Source organism: Podarcis liolepis (genome assembly GCF_965112155.1).
Source record: "Podarcis liolepis genome assembly, chromosome: 1".
Lineage (NCBI taxonomy): Eukaryota > Metazoa > Chordata > Lepidosauria > Squamata > Lacertidae > Podarcis > Podarcis liolepis.
The window spans coordinates 113,087,574-113,102,565 of NC_139554.1; the positions used below are offsets into that span (position 1 = coordinate 113,087,574).

Here is a 14,992-nt window from a genome sequence, read left to right on the forward strand (position 1 = left end):
GACCCACAGGTTGAGAAAGGCTGACCTAAAGGGGTTTTTTGTGCTTCTTCAAACTTTGGAGTTCCCTCAAACCTGCATAACCTGTGGAAGATGCCATTATATAGGATGATGGCAACCTGCATAACGATAGGCACTTCATGAATGGGTTGACCATTAGTAAATGGTAGACTTTGCCAAGCAGGGGCTTCTCCAGTTGTTTTGGACTACAATTCCCATCAGCCTCTGCCAGCAAAGCTGTAGTACAAAACAACTAGACCTGAAAATCCTCAAGCTTTCAGAACCATGAGAGTTTAACTGAACTCATGCCTTTGACCACTGTGATAACTTATGGTAATAAATGGGGGATAGCCAAGTCATTTCCCACAGCTACTAAGAAACCTTTCTGCATTAAGTAGCAGCATGAAAGTCCATCCTAGCAGACACTAAGCGAGGACCCCTGGCTAGCTTCCTCCCTGCACTGGCTTCTTTGAATTCCTCTTGCTTCTGAAAGATCCTTTTTAAAAAGCTTCCTCTTTCACTAAGCTCAAACATCCATTTTAATTATACATCTGACTTGACGAGCTATGTTTTGAATTAATATTTGCAAAGAAAAGGGTGGATTTTAAAGGCTTCTCTTGGTTAATTTGCACCAGAAGCGCTTACATGGCTCATTCAGCCAGGGCAGAGAAACAAGACCTTAATAATACGCCGTGCATTTTGAAGGTCCAGGATTAACGCATAGTCCACCAATAAAAGATGGATAAGGAATTCCATATTCTGAAGAGGCCTCTTCACTCTATAATCCATTCCCCAAATACTGAAGATGTTTCAAGTGCTGTGTCCTATACTTTATAGCCAACTGCTGCTCTGAAAAGTCATTGATCAAAGTAGAATATTGACCAGCATTGTCAGGGATGATGGGAGTTGTACTCCAGCAGGTTCTCCATCTCTGGCCGATGGGTTCTGAAGGCCTATTTCATGGCACCTACCACAGAGCTGCATATCAGAGTGTTCCATTTGGTGTTGCACTTCAAGATTGGTTTCCTAGAGCATGCAGTGAAGAAGAGGATATCTGAGCCCGGGGAGAATATTTGATTATTTCTGCTCTGCTCAAGGACATAGCAGTGTTGCTTTCGTGCAAGAATTAGGGGAGCAGTGTGACTTCGATAAGGAATGGAGGAGGCTGTGGGTGAAGATCAGGCAAAGGATGCTGGGAGATTTGGGGCCCTGCAAGTCAAGGATAAAGGAACAAACTGTGACAAATGTACAGAGAGGGCTGAGGAGAGATAGGGGAAAGATGCATCTCATTTATTGCAGGGAAGGACTTTTGGTCACGCTCGAAGGCTCTTTTTGCGCAGTCAGTGGTAAAGACTCTCCATGAAAAAGATGGCTTTCTTAAATAAAACATGACTTTTAAAAAAGAGTACTTTTCGACAAATCTCTGAAATGAACCCTCAGTATTCTGCTCAGATGATTATGAAATATGCAGAGGGAGGTATCATATACGCGTAATTGTCAAGAAAAATTGCTCACAAGGGAAAGTCAAATTACGAAGTTAAGAACTGTGCCTCTATTAGAGCTCATAAGAGCCCAAGCCAGGAGCTCTCAAAATGTGTGCCAGGGTAACAGTGAATCAAGGTCTCCGGAAAAAAGAACTTGCCTACCACTGTTAATCTTCCTTTCACGTGTGCAAACACAAGGGAGAGTTGGGTGCATTAGAGGGCACACTCAGCACACACAATGTAATAATTAGGCTCTGGTGAACTCGAGGTTAGACTACTGCAATGCACTCTATCTGGGACACCCCTTAAAAAGCATTAAGAAATCTTGATGCCAGATTGTAGACTGGTGTTGGCTAATTGGACCATGTCATTCATAATTTTGTTGGGTCTTCATTGGCTGCCTCCTTGCTTCCAGGCTTGATTTAAGGGGATGTTTCTAAGCTTTAAAGCCCTTGATTGTGAGAATCACCTTATTGATTTGCCCCCATACACCTTCTGCTCAACATCTAAGAACTTGTAGGAGCAGAAATGCTGCTGGCCTTATGGAATCAGGGCAAAACCTGGCCTTTCCACAAAGCCTCTGATTGATTTATATAAGGACAGAAATCCAGTCCACAAGCAGGGCATCTGCACAGCTTGTGATCCTCACCAGCACACCATAGCCCAGGGGTAGAGCATCTGCTGGACATGTAGGCTGTCCCAAATTCAATCCCCAACATCTCCTGGCAGGTTTGGGGCAATTTCCTGCCTGAAACCTTGGAGATCTGCTGCCAACCAATGTATGTAGGCAATACTCAGTTAGATGGACCAATCACCTCTCTCGATATAAGGCAGCTCTGTACATTCCATACTGCTTCTGATATAGGAGATAAGAGAGCCATCATGACTAGTAGCCATTTTTCTCACATAGTATCTGATGTTTAACAGCTGTGGCAAAGGATTGCACATTGGGAGTGAGGCTTTCTATTGCTTTTTTGATATTTTGTCTTTATCAACCAATGAGGTTTTGTTATATGCTGCTTGATTTTGATTTTGTGAGCTTCTTTGAGATAGCAGGATATAAATCACTCAATGAAATAGTCCTGTTCTGGCGATGCATTCCAGAATAGTCTCTTGCCACACACAAGGATCTCCTAGGAAACACTGAGAACCTCCTTCAGAGACAAATTGATATGGGTCACATAAATAAACAGAGATGAAAATGTCCTGATAATACCCTACTAAGACAATCTGAACAAGAACCGTGTGTAATTAGAGGAGAAAGCAACAAAAGTTTTGCCTTTCTTAGGTCAGACCTTGTACATAGCCAAGAAACAGTCAACCAAACATACAGGAAAAAGTTTCTCAGAACTACCTAACCAATCAGAGTGCATGCTACTTCAATAAGCACCATGCCACTCAGCTGAGTTGCTATGCACCACCTCCACCTGCCCCCCTCTTGTCTAGTTGACTTAACCCTTAAATTACAAATTGAATTATCCTTGCTGCTGCAGTTCCAACAAAGGGCAACTAGAAAAAACATGGTAGCAGGTAAAAGGCCCATATGAGAAGAAACCAATTTTTTCAGTCTAGTAAACACTGGGCAAATTGTGAGGAGAGGGATAGACGGAGATGGAAAGCAGAAGGTAAAGAAAAGAACTACCTATCCAAGGGCAAGCTTTAGAAATAACTTGCACTTCCTCCCCTCCAGCCCAGAACCACCTTCTCCTCTTTAGGATTTCATTGTCATTTCATTAGCTTCTCTTTTCCCCCTACTACCTGAGAAACAGGTGCCTTTCAGCAGCACCAACAAGAACTCTTCAGTCTAGTGCTTATATAAAATCGACATTTGGAAAATGGAACACTCTCAGTTGAATATTTACTGCAAGAATTCGTAAAGGAGGCAGCTAAGATCACGGAGGCCTCCTGGTGAAGCACGACCAGGCACTTTGCTAGGAGTGGACAATTTAAAACTATCACTTATATTCTCCCACTTTTCCTCTGCAAATTCACAGCATAACTGGGGCTTTACCAATCCCTTCTTCATACAGTTGGCCTTCGTTTTTACCCACCTCTGAGATCACGGTGAGCATGAGTCACCAGGGAAGGGTCTTTGCCACTGCATGATTAAGCGAAAGTGTGCATTTGCACCACAGCATTTCATATCTTGTGTCTATATAGATACAGATGGAGATTAAAAGGAGACACTCTTCCTAGTTGTATGGCTGCTTTCTACTGCACAGTTCCAGGCTTTACAGGCATCCCTTTTGTACTCGTTTGCAAATGTCAGCTCTGTTGCATGTTGCTCTGTCTTCCAAAATGTTGCTTCCATGCATCCGTTGTATGCAACAAGATGAGCAGCAACCCCGTCAAATGGGCTGCAATGAAGGGATGCTGGCACAGCACCCCATCCACCTCTGCAGGCTGGTTGGCACTCAAATTCTTAATGGTGTTTCATAGTCTGGCATTCAACATGTAGAATGATATCTATCTGTCATGTGACAAAGACACATGAGAGCAGAAGCAGCAAAGCAGGCTGGGAAGTGCTGGGACTGCACAATCATTTGGGCCTACTACAGTGGTGCCCCGCAAGACGAATGCCTCGCAAGACGAAAAACTCGCTAGACGAAAGGGTTTTGTGGTTTTTGAGCTGCTTCGCAAGACGAATTTCCCTATGGGCTTGCTTCGCAAGACGAAAACGTCTTGCAAGTTTGTTTCCTTTTTCTTAACACCGTTAATACAGTTGCGACTTGACTTCGAGGAGCAACTCATAGAACGCGGTTTGGTAGCCTTTTTTGAGGTTTTTGGTGATTTTTTAAGCTTTTCCAAAACTTTTCTGACACCGTGCTTAGCAAGACGGAAAATTCGCTAGACGAAAAAACTCGTGGAACGAATTAATTTCGTCTTGCGAGGCACCACTGTAAAGTTATTCAGGCCCAACTGCTAACTGTTGAGTCACTCTGACATGTGATTTAGCAGCCAGTTTCTCTTTTTGTGCTCTCTGTAAGATTTCAGTGAGAGTCAGTCTGTTTCAGTTGTGAACAGAGTCAGTATGTAATCTCAGTCAAACCATGTTGTTTATGAATAAGTTTATTTTAACTCAGTAAAGCTTTATTCTTTAAAACTCTGCGTTATTAATTTACACTGCACAACACTATCTACAGTAGTACCTTGGGTTACATACGCTTCAGGTTACAGACTCCGCTAACCCAGAAATAGTGCTTCAGGTTAAGAACTTTGCTTCAGGATGAGAACAGAAATTGTGCTCCGGCGGCGCAGCAGCAGCAGGAGGCCCCATTAGCTAAAGTGGTGCTTCAGGTTAAGAACAGTTTCAGGTTAAGAACGGACCTCCGGAACGAATTAAGTACTTAACCTGAGGTACCACTGTACTTCCATATACCTTGTTTTCTTGAAAGTGTAGATATGGCTGGAGTAGAGTCTTGGGAGAGGTTCGCCTGTGGGTCTTCTAAGAACATAAGACTAAGCCTGCAGGATTGGGCCAGTGGCCCAGCTCGTTTGGCATCCTGTTTTCAGATGCCCACGGGAAGCCCCAAAAGAGCACTCTCCTCTCCTGCAGTTCACAGAAGCTGGTATTCAGAAGCATATTGTCTCTAACCACGGAGGTAGAACGTCATCATTGATAGCCTTCTCCTCCATGGGGCTGCTCAATCTTCTTTCAAAGCCATCCAAGTTGGTGTCAGGCGTCAGGGAATCCAATCCCCTCACAGCAGGCTGCCAGGGATAAATAGACAAGGATAGCCTTGCCAATGTCTTTTATTCAATATTAAGTGAGAGATGCTTAGAAATGCTGCCTCTTAGAGTAATGGCAATGCTCTGAGTAATCTCCACCCCCCTCTTCTCTCCTCAACCATGAACAGCACCAAACACCTTACTCTGTCCCATGAGACCAGGGCCCTGCAGGATTTAACCTCCTTCCGCAGGGCCTGTAAGACAGAGTTATTCTACCTGGCTTTCAATTTGAACTTAGCCTGACCTTTTATTCCCCTTTCTTCCCTCCCTCTCCCCTTTTTATGAAGATTACCTGCTCTGGGATCCCACAGCTAATTCTCCCCTGGTCTCCTCGCTGGCTCAAATAGGACTAATTTAGCCAGCTAGCCCTGGTGATCATCTAATGTTTATTGGATGGATTTCCCCCATAAATTGATTTTTGAATTCTGAATTTATACTGTAAATTATACTGTAAATTCACGTTTTATACTGTATTTTATGCTTTTTTTGTTGCATCAATTGAGTGTTTTAAATTTGTTGTTAGCCGCCCTGGGCCCGGTTTTCTGAACCAGGAAGGGCGGGGTATAAATAAATAAAAATTATTATTATTATTTGTCTCTGAGCCCTTTGCTTGCTGACTTTCAATGCTCGCCAGGTTCTTGGAGAAGAGGGGTCTGGAATGCTTTCTAGTGACAACATGTCAGCCAGCTGCTCTGGCTCTTCCTCCTCCTCTCCCATTATTTCCCAGCTTTGCCCTTCATCTACCTCTGAGCTGTGACCTCCCTCAAACCACTGTTGTAAATCTATACCGTCTCCCTCTTCTCTGGAAGGTTCAGGCTGGGGAGACGGTCTCCACCATTCCTCCTCTACCCAGTCCCTGACAGTTGGTGGTCAACAGTCCCTCCTGTGGGAGTGAATTCTATCGTTTAACTATGAGCTGCATGAAGCAGTGCTTTCTGTGGTCTGTCCTGGATCTCCCAAACATCAGCTTCATTGCATGTCCACGAGTTCTGATGTTAGGAGAGAGGGAGAAAAAGTTTTCCCTATTCATTTTCTCCATGCTATGCATAATATCTTTCTTTCTTTCGCCAAAATGTTTTTATTGATTTTCCAATTTTTAATCAACCACAAAGCAAGTGTAATATTTTTTTCCAAAAACGGGTTCCCCGCAGTCCATCCTCAATGTGCTCAGAGTCTCCTCTTGTTGCTGCACTGTATTTCCAGCTATTTACATTGTGGCAATATTTTTTTTTAAAAAAAAAACTTATTACCCTTAACCGTCAGGTCGCCACTTACCAATTCCTGCAAGTATAACATTTTAACATTTCCAATTTCTACAAGTGAGGCCATGCATAATTTTATATCTAAATAACTTTATTATGCTAGCCATTGGCCATGACAAATCTGAATTTTTTAAAAAATACAAGCAAAGGTGTTGTCACGCCACAAATAATAATCTCTATTTAGATCTCTGTGACTCCCTTACATTTCACTGCTACGTATATTGTCCAGGGTCGTCTTTCTGGTCTTTCTGGCTGACAAAAGATGACTTTATGAGTCACTGAAGTGTTTATATTGCTAGGAAGTCATAGGACCTTCTCTGCTGGGGAGAGACATCTTTCCTATATGGATGGTAGGATGAAAAATTGCCTCCTGGGTCCAATGTATAGTGGGCAATATATTTGTCTCTTCTCTAATCTAACAAGTCCCAAATGCTTTCCACACAGGGGGAGATGCCCTATACCAGGGGTCAGCAACCTTTTTCAGCTGTGGGCCAGTCCACCATTCCTCAGAACATGTGGTGGTCTGAACTATATATATATTGGGGGGGGGGGAATGAACGAATTCCTATGCCCCACAAATAACCCAGAGATGCATTTTTTTAAAAAAGGACGCATTCCACTCATGTAAAAACACCAGGCAGGCCCCACAAATAACCCAGAGATGCATTTTAAATAAAAGGACACATTCTACTCATGGAAAAACACGCTGATTCCTGGACCATCCACGGCCGGATTGAGAAGGCGATTAGGCTGCATCTGGCCCACGGACCTTAGGTTGCCTACCCCTGCCCGACACTCTTGATTGTTTTGGTCGCCATTTTCTGAGCCTTCTGATGGTCCCCATGCCCTCTTTAAATGGCATGCCTCAATGTCAAAATGGATGCGTCTTATTTCAGATTCCTGCTCTGATGACCTCAAACTGTGTGCTGCCTCTCCCTGCTCACACACCCTTGATGGGAGACTGACACTATATGCATTATTCCTGTTGGAGAGAAAGCATTCTCTTACATCTGAGTAAACCTGAACGCTTTGTGCTCTCCTTATGGAAACCTGTGAAATCTCTACACATTAGTTCCAGTGATGTAAACTTTGAGGTACAGGTGGCCACAGGTACATCCCCCAGAAAGGGCATAGCCACACACCCCAAGGAAAGTTCAAAAATCCAGGCGGCTGCCTCGATCCATTATTACACACACTCAACAGGAGCAGGGCATGCACAGCCTTGCACTCAGTTTATTAGGATCAGCATGACAGCAATACTAGACCTAGTCTCCTTGCAAAAAAAGTCCATCAGAAACTGGTGCTCACTTCTGACTGGGTACGTTCAAACTGTCAGGCAAACTGAACTCTAGCAAAATATTGTCAGCAACTTTTAACTGGCTTTAGCTTTTAATTAGAAATGCAAAAAATCCTGCAAAGAAGTGTTGCCATTTAAGCTGCGAGTATGAAGTAGGAGCCCCATCAAAGAAAACGGGAAAAGGACCTAGCTTCTGCTGATTTTCCTCATTCTCTTCCTTCCTTCCTTCCTTCCCGCCCATCTCTCTCTTTAAATGTGCTATTTCAACTTTATGTTCATTAAATATATGAGAAGGCTAGCAACGTATTCCAAGAATAGTGAGAGTGGAAGAAAGGAAGAGAAAGAGAACGAGAAAGAGAGAAGATTGAGAGAGAGAGAGAGAGAGAGAGAGAGAGAAAGAAAGAAATTGAGCATGGTCAGGTATAAGGTACAGAGATGAAATATATTTCAAAAAGCAAAGATATATTTAAAAAATGAAAGAAACTTGTACAAAAGAGCCGATTTCTCTCTTCTGATCTGTCACAAAGAAACTTGAAAGCCTCATTATCACCTAAATCACTTGTCAGAGCAAGGATTGCCCATTGGCTACCCCTATGCTCTGGCAGATGACATATCTTATGTCCTAAAAAGGGGGGGGTCTCAATGTTCCGCTGTGTTTCCCCTCCACTATACCTCCCCACCCTTCTTTGTAAAGATGTATTTACTTAGAGTATTCTCAATGCAGCCCCTGATACATTTGTTCTTCCTGAACTTGTGCAGCTCATTTCTGATGATATACTGAAAAATCACAATCTACATGACCTAGCTGTTTAGATTAGCGAATATTGCACTTAGCTACACAACACATGATTCACAGATGAATCAAAAGACCACAGGCAACTCTCATTCAGGGATAATGAAGCATGAAATGGTGTTTTAGAATTAAATTTACATCGGGGGAGGGGGATTCAAAACAAAACAAAACAAAACAAATAATTAGCAGGGAAATTGAGGAGCAAAACTACAGAATGTATGAATTCCGAGATTATTAGCATAGAGCACGCAAACTGTTCATCATTTCTTTGATGTCCAATTTACACAGATCTTTATATTTTTAAGCACTCGGGCATTCAGAGCTTCTTTGATAAAATAATAATGAGCTCTTTTGTAGGTCTTGGGCAGCAGGCTGCGTGGCATATGTGTCTAAATCAGTAATAAGTCTCAGAAGCAGAATTGTATGTATTCCAGGGTTGTGCCAGGTTGTAACCCAGAGCTTCCTCCTTTACTTTTAACAACCACCATGCAACATTTGGGTCTCCTGCCCCTGTTCTCCCCTCAGTCCAGCTGCCCACTCTGTTGCCCCATCTGTCAAAGTAAGCAAAACATCAGTGTGGGCTCACCAAAAAGGGTGGAAAGGAGGTGGTCGGCATGATTTGGGAAAGGAGGGAGCGGGAGGCACAGCAATGGCAAATCCTCCATTGTGTATTTTATCCAGAAGACCCTTTGCTCCATTATGAACCTTTCTGTCTAAGATGCAAAATGTAGGACCCACAATGGAGGCTATTCATTTCAGAGGCCACGTGGCTGGCAAGTAGAACATGCCCCTCAACTGTCCCGATTTATGTCCCGTTTTTGAGGGTCGAGACCATGGTCCCAAGAAGAGATGGTTTAGGCATAGCTATCAACCTTCCCTTTTTTTTTGCAGGAAATTCCCTTATCCCAGCGCTGTTTCCCGCTGCTTCCCGCTGCTATCCCGGATTGTTAGATATCCTGCAGACTGTCCCTGGGACAGGTGAGGCTGCTGAACCCTTATTTTCAAATCTGAATGTTGACAGCTATGGTTTTAGGGCACCACGCTCTCACATGAGCTTGAATGGTAAAGATTAGGGTGGAGTACCAGAAGGGGACGACAGGACGAGATGGTTGGATAGTGTTCTTGAAGCTACCAGCATGAGTTTGATCAAACTGTGGGAGGCAGTGGAAGACAGAAGTGCCTGGCGTGCTCTGGTCCATGGGGTCACAAAGAGTCGGACACGACTAAATGACTAAACAACAACAACAAACCAGTTGTGGAATATTCTCTCAGCAACACTCAACACTTTACTAGGCTGTTAGTCAAACTTCTAATGGAAGCTGCCTTTTTCAGATACTTTATCCCATTTCCAGATATTGTTTTGTTTCCTCCATGTAGTCTATTATTATTATTATTATTATTATTATTATTATTATTACTATTACTATTACTATTAGAATTTATATACTGCCCTATACCCGGGGGTCTCACAGTGGGTCACAGAATAAAATCAAGATACAAAACCACAAAATACAGAATAAGAATAAAAACAACAACCCAATAGCCCCCCCAAAAAAAAACATATTAAAAGGGCATAGGGTGTAAATCAGATGAACCAAAGGCCTGGTTAAAAAGGAATGTTTTTGCCTGGTGCCTAAAAGTGTACAATGAAGGTGCCAGGCAAATTTCCTGGGATAGCATCCCACAGATGAGGAACCACTGCAGAGAAGGCCCTGTTCTCATGTTGCCACCGTCCAGACCTCTCAAGGAGGGGGCACACGAAGGAGGGCCTCAACGCGTGTATGTGTTTATGGGGAGAGGGGCTAGCTCTGCCCATTGGCGTAACCCAGGGGGCAGCTCCCCCCCCCCGTCAAGTAAATAAATGAAAAGAAGTAGAAACAGTGGGAATATTTGAAATTGAAATGCTCACTGAGGTCATTTGGATGACGTTGTGATGCATTCCAGCGACACAGCTGGCAACCCAGCTGAGTGATAGGTGTGGCTTCTGTGAACTGACCAATCGTGTTGCAGGTAGCTCGGTCCTGCCTCCCCGCCCAACATAAATCCTGGCTACATCCATGGCTCTGCCACACACATATTCATTGGCATGCCTTTAACAGCATATAACTGTAGCCATGTCCATGAGCTAACATATGAGGCAGGGGGTCAGAGCCTGCCCACCACCTCTGCGTGTTCATTGACTGCATGTATAACACAGCCAACATCCGCAGAGAGAGAACATATTTTATTCCCAACACATTTTTGAGTAAACGTCTTATGCAAGGGAAACTGCCTTTACAAACAATTACAGTAGTTCTATCTGCACACCCTTCTCAATAGGCATTGTAAAATAAATAAAATCAAAAATAAAATCCCCTTGCCTCTGGAGATAAGGCCGCGTCCTTGCTCAAAACCACTTCAAAAATGGTGGCTGACTGAAACAAATTTTAAAGATTAACTGCTTTTACACGTCTCTAAAGACAGCTTCCCGTGAAACATACACCGCAAATAAAAGCGATTGTGTTTTCCTAGGGAGCCACTGTTGTCTTTCTGCAACCATTTCAACCTTTCTTGTTGTTCGTTCCACCAACACCCCCGGCTGTGCAAAACAGGAGATCAGTGGGGAGAAGGGTGCTTAAGGTTCCTTTTATTGGCAGAGACCTGCTCCTTCATTATATCTCTGTACATATTGTTCATTTGCAAGGATAATATCCTTGCGACGAGGGCGAATTTCTCTTCTGTGCCATCGAGGCTTTTAATGAAGGATAAATCATTTGAGGAGTCAGGACAGCAAAAGACCTCGATCAATTTATGCATTCATAAGTTAGCCGTGGTATTTATGCAGTTCAAGGAATAGACAAATGAAAATCCCATCACAGAAGCGTTTAGGGATGTTACTATATGGGGGGGGGGTTTACACCTTCTGCCTTATGTTAGAGAAGCCTCCAGTGATGGAACTATCCAAGCAAACAATATTCAGCTTATGATTCTGGCTTGAAGATAAATCCAATAAAGGCTTGGTGACCCAATGCGCCAGCACCAGAACTGGTTCATCAGCATGGTGGGACCAAGTGTTTCCCCAACCTTCAGTTCCTATGGAATGGTGCCTTGCTGTATAAGGATCATTCTACCAAGTATAGCTCAGCACAAGCCCTTTTAACTCTGCTTCGTGCAAACGAGAGGTGTACTTTTCAGTAACACAAGAGGAACCTAGCATACTGCCATATTCTAAGTCAGACAGATGGCTTTCCCTCCCAGCTGTTATCTATGTTGACTAGCAGTGGCTTGTTAAGGATAATGGCTTAATTTCCTGAAATGAGAATGTTTACTTACATTAAATCACTGTGCATTTTTTACCATGGGGTTTTTCCCTTGACAGCAGCTCTCGTGTGATTGGCTGACTGTGAGTCACATGAGAGAGGCACCCCGTTCTGTTGTGACTGTTATTCCAGCAACTCGCTCCAAGTATCCACGTCACATAGGACGTCAGCTGCGGGACAGGTGGGTATGGTTTGTGGGGAATGTTATGTACTGAGTAGAATAGGATCCAAAAGGCAGCAGTCTGATTGGTCCTAGAACAATAGGGTCCAGAATGCAGCAGTCTGATTGGTCCTAGAACAATGCAGCAGTCTGATTGGTTCGCAGGAGCCACCCAATCCAGCTCCAGGTGGAAGTGAATCTGCAATCTGATTGGCCTACAGGAGAATCCTAGAATTATTCAATCACATGTGGCCCATTGTGTAAATAATGTATATAAAGCAGATATTTTGGGGAAACTTTCATCCCTCACTACCAGTGGCATAGCGTGGGGGGTACAGGGGGGGCCGGCCGCACCGGGCGCAACATCTGGGGGTTAGGGTTAGGGGGCGCAAATCCACGGGTTAGGGGGCGCAAATTACTTGCCTTGCCCCGGGTGCTGACAACCCACGCTACGCCACTGCTCACTACTATGAGCTGAATAAAGAGCATGAAATCCACACTCGACTCCGAGTATATTTCAGGGAACAACCTTGCGGGCCAAATTGGGACCCATGCCTCAGTAGGCCCATGGGCTGGAAAATCCCCACCAAAGATTAGACAAAGATCAGGCATGGTTTTGGAACATGGGTCCTGATATGTGCTGTTTTTCTTGAAAAAGGGGTGCGGGGACTCACAATTATCACCTCCCTCTTCCAGCTGGGGAGGAGCCCTGGTCCTGCTTCCATATAAACATGCATAAGACCGTGCAACTAGGGCACAGTTCAAACATGAGAATGAGTTCAGGCCTTGCTGAAAATGTCAAATACCCGCCGCACGCTGGTGTCAGATGAATTGTAGCATGGCCAGAAAATTAGCCTGTAGACAGAGCCCTTGTTTCCATGGGCTCTTGGCAACCCAATTGTCTCCTAATATAAGAGCCCATATTCCTCTCTTCACAATAGCACTCCTCTGTTGCCAAGATGAAGTGCCTTCCTGAATGCACGGCTGCTGTATCTCTTAATTGCCAGCGCTCCACGCAGCTGCTCATTTGAATGATGCACGGCGTGGCCCCACTTCAATGAGTCCTGTTGCTCATTGTTATGTAAGAGTTCACTTCCCCCAAGTTGTATTAGCACACGGGCGCCCTTCACATTCCACAACTGGGTCAAAACTCTACCTCTGATTAAAAGAATACGGATTAGATTACAACTTTCTCTACTTACCTTTCCTCCTCTTCCTCCTCCCTGGCCCCGCCAAGGCTTCTGCCTCTGGCAAATTGCCCACAGCTGCTCTGGAGGTGGCGCAGTTTGTCAACCTCCTGGCACCGCGTGAGCATTATGATTTAGCCTCGACAGAACTATATTAAACAGATAAGGATGCCGAACAAGGTTCAAAGCCGGAGGAAATATGGGAGGCAAGGTATTGCTCAAACAAATAAGAGGCACTTCACACAGGGCCCGAATGAGCACCTTGTTCTTACAGCAAACACACATTTGTCCTCTGTAGAAGATGGGTGGCTTTATTTTTATATGATGATAGATCCATCCATATCGGCGCCGTTCTGCGGGAATTGGCAATGCCGGCTGGGGGGAAAGAAAGCTTTTCATTTGTCACAATTCATGTTCTCTTTGGCGGCTTTCATATTGCATACTCCATGGAGATATGTGGCTGCCAAATGGCCCAGGTAGCTGCAGGACCTGCAGCGTCACGGTTTGCTTGAAGTGGAGGCTACTGGAGTTCTTTCACATTCCCAACCCAATGAAGAAGTGCAAAACTGGAACCTTGAGAGGTGTCTGTTTCTGATTATTTAAATGGTCAGTGCTCCCGCTCCTGGCTCACCTGTCCTGGACAGCTTGGGAGGAAGTAGCTGGGGAACCACCAAAGGGAAGAAAACTCAGAGTTCGGTGACTGGTGGTAGGACAACAATGAATGGTCAGAGGGAGAAGATGGGGAAGAGGAAGTGTCAGAAGCTGAAGAGGTTACAGGGCTTAGTGAGCTGGGAGAGACTGTGGCAGAGAGAAGTCCAGAATCAGAGGCAGAAGCCAAAGCAGGTCAGTGGGAGGCTGGAGGTCAAGAGGCAGAGATGAGTTTTGAGGAAGTTTTGAGGATTTCAGTTGGCTGTGGTGTGATCAAGCACAATGTGAGCTGACAGTTTGGGAATGGGAAAAATGGGACCCACATGGAATGCAGTGGTTTGAACCCTTCCATGGTAGGTTCAGGTTGTATACTGTGCAAATAAATCATCTATCTATCATAGACACCGCCACTGTCTCTGCTGTGCCTCATTCCCAAAGGAAACATGAACCCCAGGTGTAACCTGGAATATCTGCAACCTCGCACCATTTAAGGCAGTGGTTTTCAACCTTGGGTCCCCAGATGTTTTTGGCCTACAACTCCCATGATCCCTAGCTCACAGGACCAGTGGTCAAGGATGATGGGAGTTGTAGGCCAAAAACATCTGGGGACCCAAGGTTGAGAAAGGCTGATTTAAGAGATTGGGGTGGCGTGCAACAATATTACAGCAAATGACTTAACTGGGTATTAGGCAAAATTGCATAGGAAAATGGGTATGTTAGGAGATATAGAATCATAGAATTGGAAGGGACCACAAGGATCATCTAGTCCAACCCCTTGTGATGCAAGAACCTTTTGCCCAGTGTGGAGCTCAAACCCATGATTAAGAGTCACACTAAAATGTTGGCGGATTTTTGCGATGGTTTAAAGAAGCACTGCAGTGGGTTTGGAAATGTGACAAAGTGAACTGGAGATTGGGAGGAGGAGAAAAAATGGAAAGTGACATATAGACCACTCTCCCTACACACACCATGTACGAAGTGTACATACACACAAGCAGAGAGCGCATGTGTCGGCAGCTGATTGCACAATATTGCTTCTGCATGTAATAGAATGGGGGGGTGAACATTTTACGTGTGGACTGGCATCCCTTGCACCTTTGCAAGGTGGCAGGCCCTGCAGTGGTGCCAAGGAACAT

General features: G+C 44.4%; 1 long non-coding RNA gene across 1 annotated transcript; it reads right to left on the reverse strand.

The window, feature by feature from the left end:
- Positions 1-512: 512 nt before the first annotated feature.
- On the reverse strand, positions 513-2,251 carry LOC310699488. Its single transcript, XR_014522106.1, has 2 exons — positions 2,131-2,251; positions 513-1,206 (listed from the first exon to the last, which is right to left on the reverse strand). It is a non-coding gene; the product is annotated as an uncharacterized lncRNA (long non-coding RNA).
- Between the last annotated feature and the right edge of the window lie 12,741 nt (positions 2,252-14,992).